At 45.2% G+C, this 25,442-nt stretch overlaps 1 long non-coding RNA gene across 1 annotated transcript in view; it reads left to right on the top strand.

The window, feature by feature from the left end:
* Positions 1-22,276, top strand: part of LOC128324024 (uncharacterized) — a 39,616-nt gene extending 17,340 nt beyond the window's left edge. The window contains exons 3-4 of the long non-coding RNA XR_008306575.1: positions 19,274-19,309; positions 22,057-22,276. This is a non-coding gene — a long non-coding RNA (uncharacterized LOC128324024). The remainder of the gene's footprint in view (positions 1-19,273; positions 19,310-22,056) is intronic.
* The last annotated feature ends 3,166 nt before the right edge of the window (positions 22,277-25,442 follow it).

Here is a 25,442-nt window from a genome sequence, read left to right as displayed (position 1 = left end):
CTAATTCTCTACTATGCATTGTAGCATCACTATTACATAAGTTTTAAAAATAAATGGAGAATTTGACTTTTCCCAGATATTCTGAAAATAATTAAAGGATATGCAGAGTAAATTGTGTCACTGCTTGGAATATATTTTAGTCTTTCAGAAAGACAGTTAAAATGAGAGAAAGAGAGCAAGAAACTCCCAGTGGCCTTAATACTAAGGATTTCACACTGATTCAAAGACAAATTCACCATTAATAGTCATATTATTAAGACATCACATTTAACTCACTTATCACAAGAAGCAAATTAAGAGCAAATGAATACAATCCTAGCTCATAAGCTTCAGCTCAGTATTCACAAGCCCTGTACATATTGCCAAACTGAATATGTGTACAGTGACTTATATTAAATAATATTTTTTTTAACCTGTAGCCCCTTCAAGGGGTTTCCTAAAGGCCATAGGGCGGGGTCGGCAAAGGTTCTCCCTCCCCCACCGGCCTCTTAATTCACCGCCACAGCCCATCCCAGGCTGATTTTCATGCCTGCTTGGGCCTGCAAAGATCGGCCTGGTGGCCATTTTGGAGGCCGCCACACATCCTCAAATGGCCTCTGCGAGGCCTGTCAAGGCCTAGGGCTTCAGACCATCTGAGGATGTGTGGTGGCCATTTTTTAAAATAATCCTTTTTTTAAAAAAATGGCCACTGAAAACTTAATGGCCACCGTGCATGCTCAAATGGCCTCTGCAAGGCCTGGCATAGGCCATTTGAGCATGTGCGGTGGTCATTTTGTTTTCGGCAGCCATTTTTAAATAAAGAGATTATTTTTAAAAAGGCGCTTACCTTCAGGTGGCTCCCGGGGCACGTGCCCTGCCTGCCCTACCCTAGATATGCCTCTGCGCCCCTTTGCTCACATGGGTGGTAATTGAGTGGGCACTCCAAATTGCTGTCATCTGCCTGGTCACCCACTTGCTCTCTTCACCACCGTTGCCCACTTCTTCTGCTGCTGCCAGTTGCTTCTAGGCAGCCGGCCTGCGGCAGTGCATTATAATCACATTGCTGTGCCACAGCAGGTCGGCTGCCAAGAACTTGAAGGCAGCAGAGCGGCAAGGTCAGCAAGTGAAAAGGCAGGAGGATGACAGGGACCATCCGCCGGTCCACTCAGACAACAGGGACTGCCCACCCACCCACCTGCTTGGACAATGGGGACAGCCCAAGCACCTGCTCAGATGATAAGAGGCATCTGCTCGTGTGGGCAAAGAGGGCAGGGGCACCTGCATGGGCAAAGAAGGTGAGGCGCCAAAGCCCGGATCTGGGCTGCCAGCAATCTTTGGGCTGGCTGTGTGTGTGTGTGTGTGTACACACTGAAATTATAAAGGAAAAGGTAGATGACCCTTACTTAAATCCACAAGCCCTATCACCCGATTCCTCCCAACTTTAGCCAATTCATGTCCTCATAATGTTCTAAAAATGGTAGCTAAGAAGAGCAGGCTCTTTCTGCACTACTGTAATTCAAACACTGGGAAGAGCCACATCGTTGCTTTGGGATTCTGATGCAGAATCTGCAGTTGTGCTTCTATTGTAGATAGGCTTGCCACCTAAAGAGCTCCAAAATAAAGGACAGCTGGGGTGGCCGGCAGGCGGGAAGGCTGCTTAAACCCCCCAGATGAGCAATTTCATGTTCCTGGGAACGCAGACCACGCTCCCAGAGAAGCAGCACTGTGTGCTGCAGCGTGAAGCTCCAGAGGCCGGGACTATGTGTCCCCGTCCCCAGGAATCCTACAATGCACCATGCAACACGCACAATGCATTGGGGGAATCCCCTGCGAGATGGGTGCTCTAGGTGCCCGTCTTTGTGTGCAGCCAGGCTGGAAGCAGCTTGTGTGCTTCCACATGAGCAGGTAGCTGGGGTTAATGGAGTGCTTGTTCCCTTAACCTGGGCGAACAGAAGGGCTTAAAAGCCAGGCTAGATAGTGCTGCCCTGCTGGGATAGGGCCCGATCACTGTGGTTCTCATGCACAGTCTAAACCAGGTGGGCCATCCCAAGCCTGGGCTAGGCGGCGTGTGAGAATTGCCTCACTGTAAGACCTTAATAAAATAACATTATGTGTGTCCATCAGAACATGAACAATAATTTATTAGTCCATAGGAACATAGGAAGCTGCCATATATTGAGTCAGACCATTGGTCTTTCTAGCTCAGTATTGTCTGCCCAGACTGGCAGTGGCTTCTCCAAGGTTGCAGGCAGGAATCTCTCTCAGCCCTATCTTGGAGAAGCCAGAGAGGGAACGTGAAACCTTCTGTTCTTCCCAAAGCGGCTCCATCCCCTAAAGGGAATATCTTACAGTGCTCACACAACTAGTCTCCCATTCATATGCAACCAGGGTAGACCCTGCTTAGCTAAGGGGACCATTCAATGTTAAATAAAAGTTGCTTTTGCCCTTAGAGTGCATCTCTTCTTTTCCGTGATTTTTTTTGGTTACTCCTTGCAGTATTTTTTGATCACTCCATAGTTGTACAATTTTGGTAATGTAAGCTGAGGTGAGCTGATCTTGTGGTAGTAAGTATGCATTGTCCCCTTTGCTAAGCAGGGTCCATCCTGGTTTTGCATTTGAATGGGAGACTACATGTGAGCACTAGGGATGTGCATAAAACCGGCTGGCCTGGTTCGACTCTGAACTGGACACAAACTGGATTGGGCCAGTTCGGTCCATCACTTCCTCGAACCTCCCTGGTTTGATTCGGTGGTGGGTGGTGGGGGTCCACAAGCTTTTTCGTAAAAAAAAGAGTTTTTATGTTTTTTAACTTACCCCTTCTGGAGGGCTTCTCCAAGGCCGTGAGGGGGGTCTCCAGATGTTCCCTGTCCCACTCCCTCCCTCCCCCCTGTTGTGGCGACAATTTTAGAGGCCCCCGTTTTGGAGACCCATTGGGCATGTGTGGCAGTGCATGCCCAATGGGCCTCTGTGTGGCCTGGGACATGACTTGCCCATGCAGAGGCCCATTGGGCATGTGTGGCAGCCTCCAAAATGGCCACTGTGATGGCGGTGAGGCCCGGAACAGTCTGAAGACTGCCCAAACAGGGTGATTTGAGGCATAATGGAGGGATAATGTGAGGGGGAGCCTCCAGAGACATCCTCCCCCCACGGCCTTGGAGAAGAAGGGGTAAATTTTAAAAATTTAAAAATTGTTTCTTTAATGGAAAAGTTCACCAACCCCCCTGAATGGCTGGGTGGGGGTCCGGTCTGGTGCCTAACTGACCTGGGTGGGTTTTTTTCAGTTTGACATCAGACTGCTAGGTTCAGTACAAACGTGTTTGACATTGAACCTAGTTAGTGAGCACTATAACATATTCCCTTTAGGGATGAGGTTGCTCTGGGAAGATCACATTCATGCAGAAGGTCCCAAGTGTCCTCAATGGAGTGTCCAAGATAAGGCTGAGAGAGACTCCTGCCTGCAATCTTGGAGAAGCTGCTGCCAGTCTGTGTATACTATGCTAGATGGACCTCAGTCTGAGCTATATATATATATATATAGTATATATATATATATAGTATACTGAGCTAGATGGACCAAGGATCTGACTTGATTTAAGGCAGCTTCCTATGTTCCTATGTTCTAGCTTGCCAGAAAGGCGGGACACAAAAGTTGTAATGAATAAATTGAACAAGGAAGCTTGATGCAACCATCAAAGCTCAGCAATATATACAAGCCATACCCCAGTTTCTAATTATGGTAATGAAAGTTCACCAGAAGCCAATAAATAAAGAATGGTTCTTTGAAATAAAGAACAGGTGGCAAGCCTAGCTATAGCAATATGCATGTTTATTTTGTAAGAGATATTGCATGGACACCATCAATCTCTAGTGCTCTCTCTTATCACACGTAGGTAGATTCTGGAAAGACTCCACCCACCTATATAACTTCCTGCTTGTTGGGAAGTAAAGTGAGCAAGCCACTTTTTTTACAGTGATACAAAAATGGACCTGCAACAAAATATTGCAGTATATATCTGGTGTGCTCGTCTTACTTGAGTCTGTGAGTGCCCGCTCCAACTTGGATCTTATTTCTTATTTCTTATTTATTTATCGCTTTGGGATTTTTTTTAAAAAGTGGCATATAAATATTTGTCGTATTCATATTTGTGTGCAACTTTTCTTTTTTTAATCTTCTTGTGTTGGTGGGAGGGGCTTCTTCTTCTTCTTCTTCTTCTTCTTCTTCTTCTTCTTCTTCTTCTTCTTCTTCTTCTTCTTCTTCTTCTTCTTCTTCTCAGTCCCAGCTCCTTTTCAAAGCCCTTCCTTCTCAGAAACATAAAGCTGTGTGAAATGGCTGGTGAGAAAACAAGAGAATTTATACACTTTTCCTCACTTCCCAGGAGCAGAAAGGCTTGTGACTATTCTGTCTATTCTTTGAGTTGATACACATTCCCTGCTCTCTTTTTTTCAAGCCCTCCCCCTCGCCGCAGAGTTCCACTAGCTCCGCCCACCTGCTTGTCTTTTAACTGTTCATGGTCTGAGCTCACAAACATTTTGTCGCATTGAGACATGGGGCGGTGGGGGACACTTTGTTTTTTGCCCCCTTAGGTTTTTCTCTCCTTCAGATATTTTGAACACCAACGTATCTGTGGGTCACTCCGAATTGACTGGTACCTCCCAGCTGCTCACAGGCACTCCGGTTCTCCATCCATTAGAGCTCCAAATTTCAGTACTTTCAGAAACAATATAAAGATGCTCCTTTTTGTTTGCCTCTAACATCCTTCAATTTGGAGTTCTGAGTGACTATTCCAGAGACAATAATAATCCTTTTCCACTCAAGGATTATTCTCCTAAGGCATTTCCCTTTCAGCCAGATATAGCCAACCTTCTGAATGAAGCTGATGTAAACTATAAGTTTGCCTTAGAGCTGTTAGCTCCCCCAAAACAGAGGTTATCAAACTTGAGTTACTAGATGTTGTTGGACTACAGCTTCCATCATCACTAGCCACAATGCCATAATGGCTAGGGATGATGGGAGTTTTAGTCCAACAACATCTAGTAACTCCAGTTTGAGTATCCCTGCCCTAAAGTCTGTTGTGCACCACCCAGAGCCTTTGGATGGGGCAGTCTATAAATGTAATTAATTAATTAATTAATCAATTAATTAATTAAAATAAAAGTCTTCACCTTAGAGGTTGTGTACAACTATCCTGTGCCCTGCCTTACAGTACGCTTGGTTGCACCGGGGGCATGACCACCATTTTCTTTTTAAACTTTTTAAGTATACAAAAAAGAGACAGTGACAAAGGCAGATAGAGAAGGGGAGAAATGGAGTATGATTTTTATAAAGTGGGTCCCATGTTGCAAGCTGAAGTTAAAAGTGGGTCCAGACTCTGAAAAGATTTAAGATTACTACTCTAGATGATAACGTTTCTAACCAACAATTCCAGTGCCAAAATCTGGAGAGCATTAGAGCAAGTATGCACTTGCGATTCATATCTGATAATGTGGAAAGAACATTTCATGACATTTTCAAAATGTTATAGTCAATGTTATGTGTCCAAATTGATGTTAACTTTCTTTCCTGGACGTCACTTGTTTGTTTTAAATCAGCTTCCTTCTTATGATGTTCTTGGAGCCTTTGTGCTCAGTTCAATAACCCCAGTTATTGTTTATGGAGAAACATACTGGTAACTTCTGTACAAACACTTTGGCCTTGGGATCACTTTTCTTCTTGTTATCATTAGCAGTTTGGGGTGCATGTTTTGTGTTCAGTTTCCAAGGGCGTAAAAAACATGTTGCAGTTTAACTGGGATGTAACTTGAAATTCCAGACCTTGTGCTTTAATTTTACAGTGAGATGCATGCTTAGGAAGCAAATGTGTTTCCTTCTTGCTGCTTTTTTTGTTTCTCTGTCCTACTCATAATAACCACTGAAATGCAATTATGTGTTCAGTTGCTTTCAATGACAAAAACAAACCCATACAGACACAGACTCATGAGGATTATAATGCTGTGTGTTGCTTGGAAGGGAACACCAAAAGGAGGCCTCTGGCGGGAGCTAAAATGGTTTATGCTGGCCATTTGCCAAGTCATGGTGTGCACCTTTAAGCTGCACTAAGAGTTGTCCTTCACTAGAGAAAATGGCAGCATAGTGGGCCAAATGGATTAAGCGTGCTTTCTGCTACCCCTGGAAGCTGAGGGGTCAAGCTCCACTCAGAAAGGCTCTGTGTAAGCCAATCAGTTGTACATATGCTTTGCCAAAAACAATATGCTGCCCGCTATGCTGCTTCTATATCCACCTTAAGTGGCGCAGCAGGGAAATGCTTGACTAACAAGCAGAAGGTTGTTGGATTGAATCCTTGCTGGTACTATATCGGGCAGCAGCGATATAGGAAGATGCTGAAAGGCATCATCTCACACTGTGTGGGAGGAGGCAATGGTAAACCCCTCCTGTAGTCTACCAAAGACAACCACAGGGCTCTGTGGGCACCAGGAGTCGACACCGACTCGACAGCACACTTTTCTTTACTTATGCTACTTTTATACATTGTAGACAACACAAGCCGGATGATCTGGCAAAGAGAACACTCAAACAGCGAGTGTTGGATGTGGAATGCCAAACGGACCTAGCTAGCCTTCCAAGAGATGTGTTTCTATCTAACCAACTCCCTTTAAAACCTGCAAATCATTTAAGTCATTTAATGATGGCAAAATTTTAAAAAGCCTTGACTCTTCCCTGATTAAATGTTCTCTCTATGGCGGTGTTAGAGGGGAAATACAAGAAAATACTTTATATAGCTCGATTATGCCCCTGTGGTACCAGAGCCATAGAGACAACCACACATGTTTTACTTTATTGCCTGTTTTATAAAGATATATTTGTAACAGTTTTATTTCTCCAGTTTTAGCAAATTATTCTGGCCATACTGATAAGTATTATCTTCAGTATTTATCTGATTACAATATTTTATTTTCCCTAAATGTGGCAAAATTTCTTTTTGTAACATGTAAAACTTGTAAAGAGATACTCACTTGATGTAAGTACCCTCTTCTCTCAGTTGTCATGGATGGTGATTTTTGCATGGTGTTTATTCAGCTGGTCAATTGACTGTAATAAAGGAATCTATCTATCTACAAGCCAGATGGCTCAGGAAGGTTGTCCAGGGTTATCATTTTCAAACTACATTGCAGGGGATTCTGAAGTTCCTTGGAAGCTTATTAGGAACTTCCTTATAATAGAATAATAATAATTGAATAGAATACTGCTATTCAACAAGAATAGAAGTAATGGTGGAATGGTTTTAATGAAAGACGTTGTTCACTGTAATGATCAAAAGAGGGGTGGGATACAAACCCCCTCTTCTAGCTGTGAGGAATCCCAGGTAGGTTGCCACCATCCACTTTTTTATATGAGCAGATTCACTCTTCCAAGGGAATATTGTATTCTGGGAGAGCAAAGTGGAAAACCCCTGCCTACAAGAAAGGCTTCAGCAGTCTTAAGCCTCCAGGAGTGTGTGACTAGGGCAGGACCCAGTAAGGAGTGACACTCTATACAACAACAAGGATTTATTAATAACTGGATGATAAGGGAAACTATACAGGCATCAACAATACTAGCTTCCATTCAAGTAAAACCCTTCCCCAGGACCTACAAAGAACCATTCAGTCAGATCCAAGCACTTAAACAAAAATAAATTCCCTGATGTGTCTAGCTAAACTGGTCACTATACCCTTCCTACTTACTCCCAGGCAAGGAACTCCCAGTTGATTCCCAGCCCAAGGCTATTAGATTTTGCCCTACATTAGTTGCCATCAGACCTCAGAGGCCTCCAGGGAAGAACTGAACCCTAACACACCCCACCCCTACTCCTCTGTTTATTGTTTACTCCTCTGTCTATTGTCCAGTAAACCCTGCCCTGCACTCTGGATTGGACCACAGGGATTTGATTCTCCCAGGCTTACTTCCTTATCTGGAGAAGCCCGCTCTCCAAGCAATTACTCTAATTGAGATCTAGTTCTCTCAAGCCTGACTGCCACTACACTCACCACTGTTGATGTGAATTCACAAGGGACTGCTGGATATAATCTAGGACAGAGATTTTCAACCAGCGGTATGCAAATTCTTGCATGGTACTTTGAAGCCTCATATAGTACATGAAACCCTCTCACCTCTCTGAATCAGTCGCATGCTACACCATTAGCTCCCAACTGGAGGAGTCTTCTCTCAAACTGTAAAGGAGTGGAGGGGGAAGAGTGTCAGGCAGCATCCCTCCCTCCTCCTCTCCACATGACTGGCTGGCTGTGTGCTCAGGCTCAGCCCACCCCTTCTTCAGCCTGATTGACAGGCTCAGCTACAAGGGCAATCACAAGGAGATGATAAGGGAGAGGCGGGGTCAGTTCAGGGGTATGCTGTGAGCCCTGGCCATGAGGCTCCAGAGGACAGGAGGAGGAAGGATGCCACCATGTAGAGTTAGGGGTTTGGGTTTGTTTGTTTGCCTGATTCAGATTCACCAATTAAGTTGTATTTTATTTCCCACCAACTTTGGCAAGATTCACCACAGGGGATCACAATTCTTGGTTGCTTATATGGGGTGCCTGCGCTGAAGCTTTGATAGAAGGGGTACACTTGTTAAAGGAAGGTTGAACACCCCTGTTGTGCTCACCATTCAGGATGAGGGTGAGCTGCAACCAGCTTGACCAGCAGCCCATCTACATTGAGTGTGTGCACCCGAGGACATCCCCAGGATTCTCTGCAATGCCACTGCAGACGTGTGGAGTTCCTTAGTAGACATGGAAAGGCTGCCATCAAGTTTGCAAATGACTGGTATTTGACACCAATGGTGTGGTAAATGATGTACAAAACACAACCTCTGTCTTGCAGTGTTAAGGCTGGTTTACACATTGAGCCCTTTCTCACTATGAGAGAAACTATCACCCCAAAAGGGGTGAGGGAAGGAAGCCTTCCAAAGCTTACTTCCCCCGCAGATGATACGCTCAAAGAGTCTGGGCGTGCAGAAGTGCACTTAGGTTATTTTGGAGCCTGGACCTAAAGGCCTTTGGAAGCCCCCCACTGCAAGTTTTTAACACATAGGTTTTTGAGGGCACAAACCACACCACCCAGGATAGACTAAAGAGAATTTGGGGGGGGGGAGAGGGGGTGTGGAGGCCCTGGACTTCGACCCCGAAGTCTAGGGGTAAAAGCGCCTCTGGCAGGACATGGAGATTGCATGTCCAGATGTGCAGCTGCCTCCTCAGGCAGCGTGGAGGATCGGGGAGCTGGGAGTGTCTCCCCCACCCCCTGGAACTCTCATAATGCTCCATGCACTTGGGATTCTTCCAATGCCGGCCGGGAGCCCCATAGTCTGCATAGTTTGCCAGCCCCAGCTGGCTGCAAGCAGCTGGGGCTGGCAAACGATCCAACAAACGGGGTTAAGGGAGCGCTTGCTTTAAGAGGGTGGCTGGCTTGGTGGGTTTGCCACTGAGGTGCCACTGGGATCGGGCCTGATCCTGACGGTTCTCATGGGCGGGCAAGATGGGGCTTGGCTTCATTAGTCCAGTTTTGCCTGAATGTGAGAACAGCCTCATTCATTGTCATGACTTGATGATTTTCACATCAAGTGATGTTGTGCTTATATGAATAAGGCATCACAAACCTAACCTCACCTAGAACTTTTTTTCACCTGAAGTTCCCTCAAATGCAATAACTTTCAACAGAGCCAGTTCAGTGACATCACTGAAGTTTTCATTTTTTGGCGCAGAAATACATAAGTTGGCAGTTTATAATGCTTGCCTCAATTACAACATGAGCATTAAGGCATTGAAAGTTCTCTGACTTGGATTTAAAATCAAAGATGGATTTGTAAGTCCTTCCTCTTTCCTCCAGATGTCAGTAGCTTTGTCAGATACATTTCTCACTGCGCCTGGTGCTTTTACTGATATTAAACACCATAAAACATTATCTGCCTTCACCAGCAATATGTACGCAGCAGGGTTACAAAGCTAATCAGTAGCAGTGATCTGGCTAAGGTCCCTGGACACTTACTCTCCACGTTCGCTACACTACCCACTTTGCCATTTAGAATAATGTGTTGTACCATAATGCTAGAAGCTTCATAAACTATCTCATTCCCTGGCAAGCATGGGGTAGAAGCATTCAGGGACTTAACTGGTAAAGTATTTCATTACAATAGCAACAGAATAGCAACATTGGTTTATAAAAGGAAATACCAAACATTGCTATTCTAGTTATGCAAAATTGCACTATGCTAAACAGATGTTACTTTGTGTAGAGAATGTCCAGGCTTAGTGTTGCAAAATGGTCAAAACAAAACAAAACAAAAAACCCACCCCTATTCTTGAGCTAGATAGTCAACTGGCTTTCCCCTTTGCTTTAGGGAGTAGTCCTTTTCAGCTTCTTGGAATCCACATCCATGGCATGGCTTAGATCTCATAATGATGCTGAATCAGATGGAACCAACTAGAAGGAGAATCATTCCTTTGTTTTGGATCTGCTTTTAAAAAAGTTGTTCTGGAAAACATAGTTGTGAGAGGAAAAGTAACCAATGAACGTGCATAGTTTAGTGCATGACAACTGAAAGGTGTCCGCTTTGTGAAAGTTACATTGAGTAATTAGACCCATCCTATAAAAGTGTTGAGCATATTACACCAAAACCCAGATCTAGAAGCTTCATTTGGACCTCTGGAGGATGGGGTTCACCACTCCCCAATCAATACGGTCTTTGAAGTCAATCATAGGGTTTTTGATTGATGATAATAAATTTGCACACAGGCATTTTAGTGGGGCTATATGTCTAGCCAGGGGTGTAGCAAGGTTGGAGTGGGCCCAGAGACAAGATTTTAAAATGGCCCCCCTCACTGAAGCTCTAAATTATGTTTTTAAAGGTTTTGTAAATTGTGCACAATGCAAGTCATTTAAAGGTACTAGAGAAAGACATGCTGTTCTGGTAGGTCCAGGTCTTAACACTCACATCAATTTTGGAGGATGAATACAATGAAGGAAGCCTGGGCAGGTGTGCGGCTGGGGGAGTTAGTCATGTGACTTGCCTCTGGGAGGCCCCCAAGGCAGTGGGTCCCCAGACAACTGTCTCCCCTTGCCCTATCATAGTTACGCCCCTGTGTCTAGCTGACTGTGAATTCTGTACCTTACTTTCCAGCACAGTGCAATAGGCTCTAGCTTGGAAATCCCAAATCATATTAAATCCTGAACATCATTATATGCACATATTTTCCACAGCATGAACTGTGGAAAACACAGTTCAGATTATTCAGCGCATTTGCTGAATAATCAAGCATTGTGCATGCAGGCATGAACCAGCCCGTAGATGCACAGAATATGGGAGATGAAACAACACTGAAACAGAGATTCTGATGGGCCAGCACTGTAACCAGTAATCAAATCATGTTCCCACAGTCCTTCACCTTGCCTGCTTATCATGGCAATTCTCTACATGTTAGATAGGTGAGCAATACCACATTTGTAGGGATGTGCACGAACAGGTCCGGAGGCCATGTTTGAGGCCTCTGAACCGGTTCGGAATTGGGCCAGTCCGGCGGTCCGGCGGGGGTGTGTGTGTCTAGCTTTAAGGGTGGGAGGGTAGTACTTACCCCTCCCGCCGCTTTCCCCCCTCCGGCGCTCCAATCCGGAGCAAAGTTTTAGGGGCGGCAGCATTCCTCCCTGCCATCCCTGGCCCCATCATTGCCCGGAAAAAAGGGGAAGTTGCTGCCACACATGTGCCCATTGCGGCGCACGCGCACCCATCACTGCCATGCGTGCACGCCACACATGTCACATGTTGCGTGCGCACGCAATGTGTGACGTGTGTGGCATGCGTGTGGCGGCGGATGTGCGCGTGCCACAACAGATGCATGCATGGTGGCAACTTCCCCCTTTTCCGGGCAACAACGGGGCTGGGGCGGCAGGGAGGAACGCTGCCACCCCTAAAACTTTGCTCCAGAGTGGAGCGCTGGAGGGGGGAAAGCGGCCGGAGGGGTAAGTACTAACTCCCGCCCTTAAAGCTAGACACCCCCCCCCCCAGTGCTGGACCGCGCCTCCGTGGTTCCGTGCACATCCCTACACATTTGTTCTTTGGTGCAGCTTTACTGATATAAGAGAGAAGACTGTTAAGTATATGTGCATCTGGCATGTATCCCAAAAATGAGATGTGGTACTTGGTAGGCCAACTCCTAAAGGGGATTATTTATTCTTTGTAAACCATAAATACAGAACAGGATGTTTGTTCATAGTGAGGGAAGCTGGGAATCTATAAAGGAAAGTTATTAATGGAAGTGTTTTCTGTGGAGAAGGTTCCTGGTGATACAATCTTGCACTCCAATAGTCCACAAGGAAAGTGCAAAGCACCTAAACGGGCACAGATAGTTAAATTTTCAAAAACAATGAGGTCCTTGAACAGCAAGTGTTGCACTATCCATAAATGTTGGAGGAGTCCCACACTGACAAGGCTTGAGCCTACTCTGGGTCTTGAACTGGATGAGGGATGATAGGTGGGGGATTGAGGCTATGTGCCACCACCTACCTCTGATGAAAGGAGGGAACTGCAGTGTGAAAAGCCATATCAGCCAATGAAACCTCCTTATAACAACCAATAAGCAAGAGCTTTGTTAGGTGATATTCCCTGACAGTGGTGCTCCTTGGACCGGACTTCTGGGCAGAGGTCTAGTTCCCAGTTGGCCGATGGGCCTCCAAATGCTGGCCTGGGGGGCCTTCAAATGCTGAGGGGCCTGCTAAGTGGCAGGATTGTCCATGCAAAATGTGGTATTTCTCTGCAAGTCTTTTATTTAAAATCTCTTCTAAAAATAAAATATTTTCTAGCTTACCTTGAGCATGTTCCATCTCTAAAAAATTGCAGATTGCAGCTTCTCTGGTGGTGACAGCGGCAGGGGTGGTTAGGGGCCCTCAAAAGGCCTTTAGGTCCAGGCTCCAGAATTACCTAGGTAATTCTGTTCCCTGACCACTATAAAAATGTCCAAGTCAGACTTTCTTGCTGGTCTCAGCAAATAGGAGCTACAGACTACCTTTCTTGCTGGTCTTTCTTTACTTTCTTGCTGGTCTCAGTAAGCAGTAGCTCCAGACTACCTTTGCCGCACTCTGCCCCCCACTTAACAGGAGCTGGGTCTGACACAGAAACCATGCTGCTAACCAGTTTTGATTAGCAAAATTGCTATATTAGTTCTTTCCTATATTAGTTGACGAGAGGAGAGCTGGTCTTGTGGTAGCAAGCATGACTTGTCCCCTTAGCTAAATATGCCCTGGTTGCATTTGGAGACTTGATGTGTGAGCACTGTCAGATATTCCCCTCAGGGGATGGTGCTGCTCTGGGAAGAGCAGAAGGTTTCAGGTTCCCTCCCTGGCTTCTCCAAGATAGGGCTGAGAGAGATTCTTGCCTGCAACCTTGGAGAAGCTGCTGCCAGTCTGTGAAGACAATATTGAGCTAGATAGACCAATGGTCTGACTCAGTATATGGCAGCTTCCTATGTTCCTATGTTCCTAGTTCTTTCCTTGCTGTGTACCACCCAGAGCCTTTGGATGGGGAAGTATATAAATGTAATAAAATAAATAAATAAACAAGAAGGTGTCCTCTCTCCGCCCCCCTGGTCGCCCTTAGAAACCGTTTAAAGGGAGGATTCCCCTTTACTTGTAAAGGGGAATCCTCACTGAATACCCCTTTACAAACATCGCCCCTTGAACTGTTAAACTGGTCTGTAATGGACCAGGCCTGATTCGGTTCAAATTCACACTGGCCACCTTTTTTTTTTAGGCTAGTTCAGTTCAAGTTCAAACCAGTCAAACCTGGCCGGTTCAATCCGAATCAGTTCTGCACTCCTCTGGATGGACATGGCTGTATATAAAAGAGACAGCGGAAGGCTAGTTTTTTTATGAATTCTTTGTGCTTCGAAATTGAGCCTTTTCAGGTTCTGCTGTTAGTCTGCTCTTTGTGCAAAAACAGTTTCAATCAGTCACCTCTTACAGTTCCTTAGAATTTCAATCCATTCCACACTGTTTCCTTACATTTTCCATTCCCTCAGCTCAGTTAGTTGGGCTCTATGACTCGGTGCCTTTTAAAATTGCCTTTAAAATGGAGAACCTGTTTGAAATTTGGCAGGTCTGATCTCCCGGAGGAAGAATAAAATGCAGCAAGAATTCATGTCAATTGCATGGAAAACAGGCAGAAGTTACAGGCAGCAAAAAACATAGCCGCATCTCCTATCTCAAACAATGGGAAACTAAAATAAAAGTAACAAAAACAAGTGAAATAATATTGAAAACAAATACAATTTTAATGAATGAATAACTAAAACAATGTTTAATTTTGTTAAATAATGTGTGTTTGATAATGCAAACAAATGACATAAAGGGTTCTAATCAGAATTAATGAAATTGACTTTTTGCTTCATTTAATATACTGAGGCTCTCCACACAAGCAGTATGGAGAACCTTACCAGGCTCTGCGGAGAGAATGGTCTTAGCCCGCTCTCCCTGCAGACGAGCAGTTGCTCGTTGCTGGACAGCTGGATTGGCCGCCCACACAACTACTGGCTCCATCAAGGAGCCGGTAGGGGCTGCAGAGCTTGGCCCCCAGAAGTCCCAGGATGCCTGCACAAGTGCATGGGGCATCCTGGGGAGACCCTCAAGACAGGGGGGCTTGTTTTAGCCTCCCGGCAGGGGCCTCCTTAAAAGTTGCCGCGATACAGAGCTGCGCTGTGGCAACTCACGATCAGCAAAACGGGGTTAGCGGAGCACTCGCTCTGCTAACCCCATTTAAGGGGAGGGCTTTTTTTGGCAGGCTAGCTGCCAGAGAACCATTGGACTCACCTGCGATCTCGGTGGTTATCATATAGGTGGGGGGGGGGAACTGAGCTGGGCTCCTTTAACCTGGTTTTCCCCATCATGAAAATAGCCTCAGTGACTCTCACCTAGAACCCCCTCCCATGTGATGTAAACTTGGTTTCTATCCCTCTGTCAGCATGAGTTATAAAAGGGTGTTTATAATTTGAGAAGTTGCCATCTTAAAACAACATGATGGATTTGTTTTTAAAAAATCTATCTATCTATCTGTCTAATTTATGTCCATCCTCATTGGGGTCCCCTAGAGCACTTGCCCATGTTCTCTGAATGTGGTTTGTATTTGACTGTCAACACATCAATTACAAAGAGGTTTTTTTCTCTATGTCATGTGGCAACCATCTTGAAACAAGATGGCGTATCAGTTTTTTTTTAAAAAAAGGCTCCATCTGGGTCATGTAGGACCTCCTCCCATGTGCTGTGATTTTGGTTTGTAACCAGCTCTCAGTGCATGGATTATGAAGGGGTGTTGACTATACTCTGGATGGCCACCATCTTGAAACAAGAAGGCAAATCAGCAAAAACAAACAAACAAACAAACAAACAAACAAACAAACAAACCCTGCCCTGTTGGGATCCCTTAGGGATCCTCCAATGTGTTGTGAATTTGGTTTATATCAGATTGTAAATGCAAACATACACAGAGACACACTGATCTCTTTCGTTGCAAAGTAGAGTAATAACGTTTCCCCCTAAAATCTTGTACATCTGTAGTGCCAGCTGGATAGTCACAATCACTGCTCGAAGACCAGCTCCACCCCAAGATAATCAATCTCATCGCATCCCATAATAGACAATATTAATGAAAAATGGAGGATGAATTTCTTTCTAGACATTTGCTTTGATAGTTTGCTGATGCTGTAACTGTCAAGCTGGGAGACAGAGGTGATAATAATTAAGTAGGATGAAACACTGTCAGTTTTCTAATTATAGTGACCGAATTTCAATGTCACATAGAAGGATTGTGAATAGAAAAGTCAAAGAATGAAACTTCAGCAGGCATTGAAATTAACTTGAGGAAGAAAGGAAAGCTTTACCACAGCACTGAGCAGCCTGAGGCCACCTCCAGACTTTATGGAGCTCTCAGGTCCTTTACAGAATTGCAGGAGAGAAAAAGAAGAATGGTGCAAAAGTAATTTATTGCTGAAGGCAAGTTCCGATGCGTTTCGAGGATGACAAATGATGACAGTCATATTTGTTGGAAAGAAGCTTTGTATTTTATTCATTCATTCATTTGTTCGTTCGTTCTTTCATTCATCACATTTATATACCGCCCAAACTTTCATCTCTGGGTGGTTAACATAAAACAATTAAAACACATATAAAAAGTTAAAACAATTCAACAATTTAAAATCAATCACAAAATTAAAACCAACAAATTTTTAAAAGCTGAGAAAGTTTGGTTAAAAAGATGGGTTTGTAGAAGTTTTTTAAAAATTGCCAGAGATGGGGAGGATCGTATCTTAGTGGGGAGTGCATTCCACAGTCCCGGGGCAGCAACCAGGGGCGTAGCTATAATTGAGCGAAAGGGTTCAAAGAACATGGGCCCCCAGCTCCTGAGGGCCCTCCAGCTCCACCCCTCCCTATTTTCTTCATTATTTCCCTCACTCTGGGGGGCCGCCAGGGAGAGGGATGAACACAGGCCCCCTCACCCCTAGCTACGCCCCTGGCAGCAACCGAGAAGGTCTGTCTGAGTAGCCATCAGACGAGTTGGCAGTAACTAGAGACAGAACTCCTCAGAGATGACCTCAATGGGCGGTGGGGCTCATAGTGAAGAAGACGCTCTCTTAAATACCCAGGGCCTAAGTAGTTTAGGGCTTTATAAGTTATAACTAGCACTTTGTATTTTGCCTGGAAATCAATTGGCAGCCAGTGTAACTCCATCAGCAAAGGAGTAATATGGTCTCTCCAAGATGACCCAGAGACCAACCTGGCTGCTGCATTCTGAACCGACTGAAGTTTCCGGACTACATACAAAGGCAGCCCCACGTAGAACGCATTACAAAAGTCAAGTCTGGAGGTCACCAACAGATGTACCACTGTTTTGAGGTCATTGATCTCGAGAAACGGACACAGCTGGCGTATCAGCCGGAGCTGATAGAAAGCACCTCTGACCACCGTCTCAACTTGAGAAACCAGGGAAAGGTGTGGATCCAGAAGTACTCCCAGACTGTGAACCTGTTCCTTTTGGGGAAGTGTGACCCCATCTAGAACAGGGAGATCAAAATCGTCTCTAGAGTTCTGACCCTGCACAATAAGTACCTCCGTCTTATCTGGATTCAGCTTCAGTTTATTCTCCCTCATCCAGCCCATTACTGCTTCCAGACAGGCATTTAGGGAGGATATGCCAGCTCCTGAAGAAGCTGACATGGAGTAGATATGGGTGTCATCAGCATACTAGTAACACCCAGCTCCAAATCCCCTGATGATCTCTCCCAGAGGTTTCATGTAGATGTTAAAGAGCATTGGAGAGAGTATGAAGCCTTGAGGGACACCATACTTAAGCTCAGATTTCGAAGAGCAACAGTCTCCAATCGACACCATCTGGAATCTGTCTGAGAGGTAGGAGCGGAACCACTGTAAAACAGTGCCTCCCACCCCCAACACCCTCAGAAGTTCCAGAAGGATACTATGGTCAATAGTATCGAAAGCCACTGAGAGATCCAAAATGACCAACAGAGTCACACTTCCTCTGTCAATTCCCAATTGGAGATCATCCATCAGACCGACCAAGGCATTCTCCACCCCATAGCCCGCCCGAAAGCCAGTTTGAAATGGGTCTAGATAATCAGTTTCCTCCAAGACTGCCTGGAGCTGAGAGACCACCACCCACTCAATTACCTTGCCCAACCATGGGAGGTTGGAGACAGGCCTATAGTTGCTCAACTCTGAGGGATCTAATGCAGGCTTCTTTAGAAGTGGTCTAATAATTGCCTCCTTAAGACTCTTGTCTTAAGAAGGCATCGTGCCCCTCAGAGAAGCATTTATGTTTCCTACCAGGCCGCCTACAATAGCCTCCCTGCTAGATAGAACAAGCCATGTTGGACAAGAGTCAAGAGAACAAGCCTCAGTGCTCCAAGCAGCTTGTCCACATCCTCAGGAGTCACAATCTGAAATTGATCTAGTCAAATCGCATAAGAGGAGTTGTTGGACACCTCCATTTCGGACATCAAATTAATTGTGGTTTATGCATGCTCTCTCCTGCGAAAGAGGTCACCCTTGAAACAAGTTGGGACTTGCTTTCAGCAATGAATTACTTTTGCACCATTCCTCTTTTTTTCTCCTGTCCTTACCGGTGTGGTATCTCCCACTTCATCCGTTGCCCTTTACAGAACTGTGAAAAAGTCACAATTCATGGGTGGACTGATGACCAATCCATCTCCTTCTGTCTGTACATCTCTGCCGACTTAACCATAGGCCTTCTTGACCCAAGTCACTTTGTCTTCCTTCACCACATTCCACTGTGATTGATCCCTGCTCCAACGTACTCCTATATAACTTTCCCTCCCTGTCAACAGGTGAAATATCTACAGAATTTGAGGGCTGCTAAAAGTGTTGATAAGACAGATGAAGTTTCTCCAGATGATTTTAGCACATCCTTTCTGCATGCTCTGTGTATATCAGTTTATTAAATCCTGGGATACTCCCATGAGCTGGGCTAAGTAATTTTATTTTGTATTATGCAGAGCAGAGAACAGCACACAGCTGTCCAGCCACCTGGCTGTATTTTGTGACTGCAAAACCCCACACTCTCTCCGCTGAAGTCAACAAGCCTTTCTTGTTGCCTAGCAGACTGTTCTGTTTGGCTAGGGAGTCAAACTGTCTGAATCCTGAAAGGGCCTTGATTTCAAAGCGATTACCTTTGATGTCTGTCATAAACCTAAGGATGTCAGCTCAAGCCCTATGGAAACGAACCACCAATGACAGGGAAACTGTGTCAGCCTGACAAGCTCCCCCCCACCCCCCTTCTTCTTCTTTTCTAAGTTGACATACAGAGCTAGAGATTTTGCTTACACAATATTTTGCTTACCTGCTAATGAGGGTAATTGGAAGGCCGCATTAGCAGGCAGAAGGTGAAAGTGAGGGATGTCGCTGGCATATAGGGCATCAAAGAAACTAGGAGGGGAACACAAGGCAATTAGAAATAATTGCTGGAAGGTGATACACAACCCCAACATTGCTCCACTGCAGCATTGCGACACTTTGCGAACCCTGTGCTGTTTGACTAATGTCAAATGTAGGGAAAGGTTTCCCCAGCTGCAGCTATAATATATGGGAACAATATACTCCTCTGTGTTCTTAAGTGCATTAAAATCACTGCTTGTTCATAAGGGGGTATCTGTTTATCCCATCCATCCATCTAAATCACTTCCCAGGCATGCAACAGCGTGAGCAGAAAGACCTAAAGGGAAATAAACTTTTTAATCTCTTTCAGAAACAGAAAGATTCTTCACATCATAAAATATTTCAGGTATGAAATGAATCACTTCAAACTTCTTCCCAGGCAAATTGCCAAGCACACAAACAAAACAGTCTCTGAGGCTTTTTTATTTTCATTTTTTAAAGTATTTTTTTTTCATAGCATGTAATTTCAGAGCACTTCGGGTATCCCTGATGAGGTGGGTAATATTTTGAAAATAAATTCTGGAGGAAGCATAAGCATGAGATCTTTTGCTCTTTCAATTTGCAAAAGCTTGTATCCCTCTTGGCTGATTTAGTGTGCAGAGTTGTGTTGTGGATAAGAGCACTGCTGTTAGGTGATATGTTTCCCCCCCTAGGAAAATTTTTGAACCTCCACTAGGAAATTCTGAATTGGTGTGGATGGGGGGAAAACAGAGGGAAGAATGGTGGGTAGAGGAAAATACATTTTATTGTGGAGGGTCTCAGGTCAAACTAGATTTTACATGAAGCACATGCTTAATACTGGTGTGCCTGAGTTAAGTTTTTAAATAAATATCATCTGGGTTAGGTCCCCCTTTGGATCAAGACAATGTCATGGGGAGGCAGGAGCTCTAACTTTCTACCTCTACCATGGTTCCCATGCTGATTTTGCTCTGCCCCAAGCTGCTATTTACCCTTGGGAGAAAGCCCCCATTGCCACTAATGGAAGCTTTTTTTTGTCCGGATTATATAGTATCCATGGAGTGGAGGGAATCTGAATTGGGACCATTGTGGAGGCTGAGAGTTAAAAACCCATCAAATGGTCAATGATCAGGGGTTATTGGATCTGCAGTAGAACTGAAGTTGTGCAGACCTGCCCTGCCCTACACCATGGTTCTTATCTGTGAGGATGGGCAATCTGGGAGCTATTTATACATTTATAGTATGTATAAACACATACTAATATTAAGCATGTACTTCAAGTAATGAAGAACTTGGGGCAGTGATCATTCTCTCTGGTGTTATGTAATAACGCCAAAGAGGATGAGCAGTGTGGGTGCTTTTCACTCATGGCTGCATCCCACACCGCTCCCATGTCAATGCTATTGGACAGAATTAAGATGGATGCTAGCCCATGTGATCTGCCCTTCCCACATGGTCTTCTCCTGTTTAACATCACCAGAGTGACATGGAATACAGCCACAGGATACTATTTGCATACTGTATGAATTGGGCTTATCATGCATGTATAACATAACATGACACACCTTGTACAGTACAGAATGTACACTGTACAGAATTGCTAGATTTTATATTTTAAAAAATGGGGGGACAGACATGCTTGTGTGTTTCTCACAGTAGTCCTTGGTGCAAAGTGAAATCTGGGCTTTGCAAAAGCTGATCTAATTAAGCCTTTATTCCATCTTGAGACTGTTACAATTGCAGATGTGGCCAACAATAATTCCTGTATGTATAGAGCTCTGAGATAGGCAATTGGCCTGATCTCAAGATCCCATGTGCCTATAGAGCTCTGCACAAGCTGTCTATCAGCTCAGTGCCAGAGACAATACCATTCTGTTGAACTGATGGAGCTACCCATGGCAATGAATGTCCTGCCTGGAGAGAACTCTGTATGTAAACTGGAGTCCCCACTTGCATACCAAAGCTAGCGGGGCTAAAACTAGAAACCATTTAGTCATGGTGAGCCATTCCTCACTGCAGAATGGAAGAAAAGGGGAGTGATATCCTCTACCGAGATTCAAACATGGCCACATCTACACAGCCTCTTGGTCTTCTGTGACCTGACCTGCAAGGGTGCCATTTCAGATTTAAATGTATGGCAAATTCATAGCAAGGAACAAAAGTCTACTCTTGGATATATTCAAGATTAAACTGGTGGGGGGGAGAGAGAGAGAGAGAGAGAGAGAAGAACTTTAAGAGCAATTTTAGTTGTTTTCTTTTTGTGTACCTCATATTAACTAGCATTTTATCAACACAGCACATTGGGGCCTGTCATGACCCGAGCCAGAGGAGGAGGGGGGACATCATTGGAGTTGAATCCTTGTCTGTAAGAGATTCACAGTAGGCTGCTACCATCCACTTTATTTTAATGTAGGACAAACGACTCTTTCCACATAAGATTTTGCGGGAGGTTAAAGTGGCAAAATCCTCCCAGAAAGGTCTTAGCAGCAGTCCTAGGCCTTCAAAAGAATGTGACTAAGGCAGGCCAAAAATGAAGAGTAGGATACTTCAGCAACAAGGATTTATTATTAGATTAAAAGAAAAAGGTATGCAATAAGAACAACTAGCTTATCCCATGCAGAGCATCTGCGCTTTATTGCTCACTGGACTTTATTGCTCACTCACCCCCTCAGCCAGTCTCCTCGCAGCCAGCCTCCCCTCCAGCCCCTCAGCCAGTCTCCCCCTCTCCTTCAGCCAGCCCTCTCGCAGCCTCAGCCAGACCCCCCTCAGCCAGTCTCCTCCCACACAGTCTTCTCCTCAGCCAATCTCCCCCCACCACTTCAGCAAGCCCCCCCCCCACTCATTCAGCCAGAGCGGCATCACAACAGTCTAGATCGGCTCCCACCACCAGCCTCTGTTATGCCGAGTCTCCTTGTGAGGAGGACGGTTGATTGGGGTGGGAGAGCACACCTTGGGTCAGCCTCCATTGGCCCAGCGAGTCTCTTTGTGAGGAGTATGGCCAAGGTGGGGCTTCCCTTCTAGCCTGAACATATGGCCCTTGGTGCGCTCTTCCACCCCGGCTCGGCCGTCCTCTTCACGAGGAAACTCGGCAGGGCGACGGATGCCTGCTCAATGTCTCTTTTTCTTTCTTTGCAGCTTCCGCCTCCTCAACCCTCCCTCCTCGGCAGCAGCTGCCTCCTGCCCCGACTGCCCCTCAGCCCTACTCTATGGCTTCTCTCCTCTGGACAAGTCTCTCAACTCTCGCGAGATGTGCCACGTACCACGGAATTTGCTACATACGTCCTATGGCTTTTAAATATATAGATTGTCTTTTCATGAAACAGATGGTAAGAGAGAGTTTTCATTAACCTGGCAATGCAGATTCCAAGCCATCAGTAAAGAAAAATAATTTCCCTGACATGTTCAACTGACTTGGTCCTAACTGATTACTTACAGGCTGAGGCCTTCCCATTTCCCTAGCAGCTCTCAGCCTGCTGTTTCCTCAGGTCCCTCCTGGGACAGAATAATAGACCAAAGCTTCTACTAGTGGCTGAGCCAGAAATCCCCACCCAGTCCTCTAGATTGGTCCCTTTATTTGAACTTCCTGGGCTTTTTCCCTGATTAGGAAAGGACCATCCTCCTAGTAGTTGCTCTGAGGCCTAGTCCTCCCTCGAAGCCTTCTCATCATTACAGGCCATTGGCCTGTAGACCTATCAAATAGGTTCATTTAATTGCCTATAACAATAGTCACTCTGTGTATACAAACTAGTGAACTGGTCAAAGATCACACACAGTTTGAATCACAACAGCAGACAGGTCAACTGCTCTTTGCCCTCCCTGAATGGAGCTCCTGCTGGCCTGACCATGAATAATTTTAGATCCGTTCTGGGGTTTTGCCTAGCCAACTGTTAGCTTGACCTTACCTGTCAGATGCTCTCTCTCCAGGAGTTGGAATTACTGTTTGCCATAGATCTGTGAACCTGGTTATGTTATCTCACAGCAGAACATCTCAAAACAAGGGGTATGTCATATTTGGATAATCCCTGAAAGCAGATCTGTAATTTCAATTTTCTGCAGATGGACAACTGCAAGATAGCTGCAGAAATTCTTTCACCAGATAACTATATGTCTTTCTTTGATCACTTGAACTGACCATATGCTGGCATCTTTAGTCTAGATACCATGTGGGATTGTTTTAGTTTGTCAAAGAGAAGACCTGGCAGAGTTTTACAACTTGACAAGGTAAAAGAAACCAGAATGTAGGGAATTGGTATAAAGTGTTCTGGCTGACAGAGTATTCACAATGGCAGGAAGAACTGACCTCCGAGTTATCACAGAGATAACTGGCTTGTGACAGCCAAATATTCCAAGTTATGCTACCTTCTGAGCCTTCAACTGCAGCTCTTCCCAGAACTGTGAAGCAGAATTTATCAAGGGCTGTATTGTTCAATGGGGTGGCGGTAGAGGGCCAGTTCAGCAGAAAGTTTCAGAAAAGTCAACACGAGGATAGTGGGTGCAGTATATCATGCACAGGACACAGAATTATTGTTGCACTGGCTTCTCTTTTAAACTTAGTTTCTCAAACTAGTGATAAAAATGCAAAACTGCATCATAGAAATGCAGCCTCCATAAAAGGTTTTCGAAAGACCTATGAACTTGTGTTTCTTACCACAGTTGAGCCAGTTAAAATGTTTTGAGTGTTAGAATTCAGAGGGGTTAGATTGTTTATCTACCCCACCTGCAGCAGGAGTGCACAAGTAAGAAGAGCACTGCTAATTAATAGTGAAGCTGTTCTCACGAGCAGCCAAGCCTCGCCTAGGGCAGCTAAGCCCAGGTTTACCTGCCCATGAGAACCATCAGTAGCTGCAAGGCTTCCAGAAGCACCTTGATGGCAAATCTGCCTAGAGAATCCACCGGTTAGCCAAGGCTAAGGATGCAAGTGCGTCCTTAGCATGGGCTAACTGCTCGTGGGTCGGCATCGGCTGCTGCTCCCAGCTGCTGCTGGCACAGGAGCGGGCTCCGATCCCCACAATGCACCGTGCACTTGTGCGGTGCATTGTGGGATTTCGGGGTGGGGGGTGGGATGATGTGTCCCGACCCCCCACCCCACCTCTGTGCTGCCCATGGAGCTGAGGACCGTCAGGGCACGCGATTAGTGCACTCAGCACTCCTGGAGGGTCATCTGTGGAGAAGGTGAGCTTCTGCTGCCTTCCCTTCCCTGTCACCTGCTGCCAAGCCCTCTCAAGCGATTGTAAGAAAGGGCTCAGTGTCTGAAGACATGGAATTAAAGTTCTAAGTAAAGTAATTTATTTAGGAAATATATCAGACAGATAGAAAGCCTACATGCTCACTACGTCAGGGGAAGGGGAGCAAGGGAAACAAGTATGTAGTACACTGCTCTGGGCTCCTTGGAGGAAGAGCAGGATATAAATGTAATAATACTAATAATAATAAGAAGAAGATGGAAGCCTTTCTCTCAGGTGAGAGAATGAAACCTGAGACTATCTTACAAAAGGGAATCAAGACAGAGATAGTGTGGTCAGAGGCGAATCCCTTACTCAGAGGCGTAACTAGGGAAAACGGCGCCCGGGGCAAGCACTGAAATGGCGCCCCCCCGCGCCCCCCCAGCATACTACATTATACTTAGGTTTTTCCTCACAAGTGCCCGCCACTGCCGCCATGCCAGGCCACTGACTGGCCGCCAGGCGCCAGCAAAGCAATGGGGGGGCCCGGGCAGCGCGGAAGGGACCGCTCGTGGGGGAGGGGGTGCTGACGTGCTCCCTTGACTGCTGCAGCACTGCTGCACTGAGCAGGAAACATTTGTATTAACAAAAAATTAAAAAAAATTGTCATGGCGGCGCCCCCCACGTGACCAGAAAAGATGGAGCCCGGGGCACGTGCCCCCCCTGCCCCCCTGTAGTTACGCCTCTGCCCTTACTCACTACCTTTACCCCAGTGTCCCTCATGGGTGTAGACTCCAGAGGGAAGAGTTGTGGTATGCAAGGTCAAGACAGTGGAGTTGAATCAGGAATATTTATTTATCATATTTTTATACCGTCTGATATGTACAGCTCTAGGTGGTGTGCAAGATTTAAAATATTAAAAAATCAACACTGATTAAAATACACAAGACAAAATAAAACAATAGCAACAATTATTAATACAAATTATTAAAATTATTAAAATTCTAATTAAAAGCTTGCGAGAATAGGAGAGTCTTGAGAGTCTTCCTGAAATCAAACTGAGAAGGAGTTGCTCTTCTAAAGCCACAGAGGGCAGCCACAGAGAAAGCACAGTCCTGAGTTGCCACCAGACGAACTGATGGCAACTGTAACTGGACCCCTCCAGAAGATCATAAATGGTGGCAGGGTTCTTGACAAAGGAGGCGCTCTCTTAAATACCCTGGGCCCATGTCATTAAGGCTTGGCTTTAATTGTAAACCATTATGGTTAATTGTAAAACTGTAAGGCTTTAATTGTAAACTACCCTGAGCCATTTATATAAAATAAAAATAAAATAAATAAATAAATGGCTTTATAGGT

Source organism: Hemicordylus capensis, chromosome 4 (genome assembly GCF_027244095.1).
Source record: "Hemicordylus capensis ecotype Gifberg chromosome 4, rHemCap1.1.pri, whole genome shotgun sequence".
Lineage (NCBI taxonomy): Eukaryota > Metazoa > Chordata > Lepidosauria > Squamata > Cordylidae > Hemicordylus > Hemicordylus capensis.
Note: the sequence above shows the minus strand (reverse complement) of the source record. Positions and strands in the feature narration are given on the sequence as shown.